The sequence below is a fragment of the Asterias rubens genome, chromosome 17, assembly GCF_902459465.1.
Source record: "Asterias rubens chromosome 17, eAstRub1.3, whole genome shotgun sequence".
Lineage (NCBI taxonomy): Eukaryota > Metazoa > Echinodermata > Asteroidea > Forcipulatida > Asteriidae > Asterias > Asterias rubens.
In genome coordinates this window covers 7,723,310-7,727,971 of record NC_047078.1, presented here as the reverse complement: position 1 = coordinate 7,727,971, position 4,662 = coordinate 7,723,310, and the positions used below count along the sequence as shown (strand labels likewise).

At 37.8% G+C, this 4,662-nt stretch overlaps 1 long non-coding RNA gene across 1 annotated transcript; it reads right to left on the bottom strand.

The window, feature by feature from the left end:
* Positions 1-23: 23 nt before the first annotated feature.
* LOC117301609 lies at positions 24-3,639 on the bottom strand. The gene is made up of 3 exons (XR_004520340.1): positions 3,576-3,639; positions 1,357-1,445; positions 24-461 (listed from the first exon to the last, which is right to left on the bottom strand). It is a non-coding gene; the product is annotated as an uncharacterized LOC117301609 (long non-coding RNA).
* Positions 3,640-4,662: the final 1,023 nt, after the last annotated feature.

Below are 4,662 nucleotides of genomic sequence, written 5' to 3'. Positions count from 1 at the left end.
GAAAAGAAAGTGTTCCACTTGAGTGTTCTGACTCACTTAAAAACAAAATCAACTAAAAAGGATTCCAGGGGACAACAATTCATTAAACTTTGGTTAAATTTAATGAATGACACAAAATCAGCTTTGGAACAATTTAAAACTTATAACAAATTATTTTACCTGCAAATGTCCGAGGATTGGATCAGGTAAAAACACAACAGAGAGATCTCAGTGCACGGGGCAAGTTTCGCTTGATGAAACAAACTAAGGTTCAAAGTTAGTAGATATGGGATTAACTTATAACACTAACCCATTGATGATAGTTACATTCACATGGATGAACAACCGTAGTTGGAGTGAAGTTTTTAGTTTCTAGATAGCAAAACATTTACAGTCACACGGACAGCCTGCAGTGAATTTCTAGACAGGTTCCAAGTTGTTAGGCTTTCATTATCTGCGCAGGCAGCAGCCAACAGCCAACTCTGTCAAAGAAACAACCAGCATGGCAACAAAGACAGAATCAAGACATACACATACATGACATTAACAACCACATTAATAACAATTGCAAGATTGGTAAGTTTTTTTAAAGGCAGTCAACAAAACAATACCACTTTTTGGGGATTAAAAAACATAAACTTAGCAAGTTTGGGGAAGATGTAATACATTGGCTTTTGAGAGTTGGGCTTTTGATACAGTTTGCCAGTTGGAAAAAAAATAATTTGAGGCTGTCTTTGAATAATGGGCCATTACATGCATGGAGAATATTTGTGTTTGAAAGACTAGGCCTAAAGAAATTTTTTATTAATCTTTATTAAAGAAAGACTTGTCACGTACCAATGTTTATTTCCTGTCTGTTGTCCATTCGATTTTACTCTGAGTCATGGAGCTGATATTTTGTATTTTAGTATTACCCAAAAAAAGAATGATTAATTATTGTAAAATAATAGTTCACACAAGTGTTTGCAACCAATCAAAATATCCAGAGTTATTTACCACAATAATTGTTTGCTTTAATAATTGATCTTTTTCCTTAGTATTTGTATTGTATGTTTGCATTGCATAATGTTTTATTATAGATTGGTTAGTTTGTGTAAACAATAACGAATGAATAATAACACTAATATTACAACTTGAAACAGGTCAAACACAAGTTGTAAACGATCTTTGGAAAAAAAATACATTAATGAAAGACAGTGCCACAATCCAGTGGGCAAAAAACGTGTGCATAGAAAAATAAATTCCAGGTTTTATAAATAAAAATAAAAATCGAATTGAGATTTTAAAAGAAATGAAGAACATGAATCAGTTATTGAACCTAGCTTATGAATGCAATCGTTGCTTTACTAGCTTTGCTATTTTACAGATCAGACTTACCCCAGAGATGCAAACACTGTAGTCCGAAAAAAGGAGTAAGCAGCCATCGCGATGTTTCAAACAAACTCTATCGAACGAACGACGTGCACCTATTGCAGGCAGACAATGCAGGAAAAAAAGATCGTCACAGTGAATGCTGCATCCCACACACGTGACCAATATGGAACCACTATCTACTAAAGCAACTGTAGAATGTATGCGGTATAAGGAGCCTTACGCGTGACGTCATAGTAGGCAAATCCTGGGTGCAATGATGGTTATGGGATCTTAATAAATAAAACCATAGAGCAAGGACTAAAACACACAAGAAGCTCCTCTCCCAAATTAAAGAATTGGGGTACTTTTTGTATCACAAAACACAATGTCCACAGATTTACATTAAACTTGCACAAATTGACGGTAGTGATAGAAGGCTCCCCTTAAAATATCACTTGCTGAGGTGATGCTGCAGTGTTTGAGAAATTAGTACAAAAATGTCACAAATTTGTTCGTGATGTCAATCGAGGCAGACTTTTTGTTTTCCCGGCAATGCCGACCAGGTATATTGCTGCTAAATGAAGAAAAACACTTTTTGAAATGTACCAACTCACGACTTGGACGTATACATGTACTTTGCACGTGTGTGTACTATACGCATTGCAGGCAAAGTCTGCCTCGATTGACGTCACAAAAGGGGTAGGCGGAGTCAGCCCCCCAAACAACTTTATATATTTTTACACATATAAATCGTGACAAACAATTACTAAAAAAATTGTTTTATTGTTCGTATGCATTATGCTCTTATGTTTGAATGAAAAAAAATTCTATTTCCAGGTGACTTTAAAGAATTAACAAATGTAATAGATGGTATAACTAGAGAGGTTTTGCAAGCGTGCGGATACATATACAGATATGGATATGAAAACCGTATCCATTCACGACAGCCTCGTGTTGAAATTTGTTTCGTAAACTATAGGTATGTTTCACTTGAGTGCGTTCGCATTCATCGCGATAGAAACCCCATGTTTTATACACTGCATTTTCTCAACGTTTTGCTTGCAAATGACTGACAATTTTCTATCTATATCAAGCACGATACAAGTGAAAGCTATTCCGTGGGAAATGTTTTTGATCTGGGACAAAAATGCAACTAAAAGTCTGCAAAACAGTATAGTTTATCTACGAGCCCCTGAATCCGTTGCAACTGGTATGCAAAAAACGATAGTTGCGGATACGAGTCACGTGAACACACAAAGTGTCAATGTATCGGTATCTGTATGTGTATCTGTACACTTGTGGTCTATAAAAAGCCTTTAAAACAGTTGTTATAAAAAGCGTTTGAAACCGTTTGTTATAAAATGCAAATGGTTGGAAAGATGTTTTAAAAGCAATGATCCACACAAATTTGCCTCGAAATTGCGTGGTTTTCCTTTTACTTTGCAAACTAACACGGTCAGCCATTTATGGGAGTCAAAAATTTGACTCCCATAAATGGCCGACAGTGTTAGTCGATGAGGTAATAAGGAAAACCGAGCAATTTTGAGACATGTTTGTGTGGATCATTGTATTCTACTTTTACAACATCTTTCTACCCAGATGCATTTTATAACAAACCGTTGCAAATGCCTTTCAAAGACCAACTCTACCGATCCAAGGCAACGTGTTCCTTTCAAGCCATTGGACCCTTTCGGTACAGAAAAAAAAAAAATCACAGATATACAAATAACTTACAGGGTTTACAGAAGGTAGTGGTGAAAGACTTCTCTTGAAATATTATGCCATGAAATGCTTTACTTTTTGAGAAAACAGTATCAATTCTCGATAACGAGAATTACTGATTTATTTTAAACACATGTCATGACAGGGCGAAACATGCAGATACAAGGGTGGGTTTTCCCATTATTTTCTCTCAACTCCGATGACCGGTTGAGCCTAAATTTTCACAGGTTTGTTATTTGATATAGAAGTTGTGATACACGAAGTGTGGGCCTTGGACAATACTGTTAACCGAAAGGGTCCAATGGCTTTAAGAAATTATTACGTTGGCACGTCTTTGAGGGATGGCTTAACATGCTTTGAGAAAATATATATTACAACAATTTCAGCGCTGAACTATCGGTACATTGGCAACACTAGAGAAATAGACTATAGTATGAGCCTTCCCAAAAACATCAACCAAATACAGCACAACCATGTTTTAGGTTAGCAGGTTTAAGAATTAGCACAAAAATAGTACTTACGGTTGTTTGGTGAGCTTCTTAATATGCCCATCACACCGCTGAAAATGAAGCCTCGGTGGAAGACGTGGTTTATTCGCACTCGCTCATAAACTACCTCGATCCCCCGCTCGCTCGATCCCTCACCGAGCTGCAGCTAGCCGCGTTTCTGGCCCAACTTCTGGCCTGATTTTCGTAACCGAGGAGAGAATCCATGCAGTTAAAGGCGGTGGAATTTTGACCTCCCACCCTTTCTCATTTTAACGATTTGTTTAATAGTAGGTGAATCAGAGTAATTTTGTTCAACAATTCTGCAAAATAAAACATATAGGGAGAATTAGATTAATTTGTTGCATAATTAACCATTTATTAGCCGCAACAATTAAGACATCATCATCCAGACCATAATTTCAATAAAAAAACATCTGCTAAAAAACTTGCACTCACCCCGAGCGTGAATGTACCCTTTTTGTTTCATAACAGACGGAAAATTATACATAATCTTGTAGACCATACCTCTTGGCAGACTTCATATTGGAGGGAGCTCAATCGGTCCACTAATTAATACCTAATTAGCCGCTAGAATACACACCGTGCTGACACACGTCACACGGGAAGTACAGCCGGTAGAAACATGGCTATAAGCACCGTGTGTGATGCCGGTCGAAGGGGTACCGGTCAAGCTCGGTACGTACCTGGTGCCGGCCGGTCGAAGGGTCACGCATAATACCATGGCCGATATGGGATTGCAAACACGGGGGCATGGTCTGTGGCATAGGGTATATGTACTAAACGCTTTCAGTGTGGTACACCATGCCGGGGTACACAGTGCATGTCCACGCGAAGACCATGCAGACTTGTGGGGGTTAACGGATCATGGTTTGTAGGGTGGTTCATAACATACTTGCTCTATAGTCATAGGCCTTGAGGCTGTACAGAATTTTAGGCAAATCCGACCTCCGCAACAGACAAAAAAAATACCAAAAAGTGTTTTTTAAGTAATGGGTGATTTTGATGATTTTGGATTACAAAAGTTCAAATGCTTGCTGTTGAACGGTGGAATGCAGTAGAATGTCAAAATTTCCATGGTTTTAAGGTTGTATCCTGACCT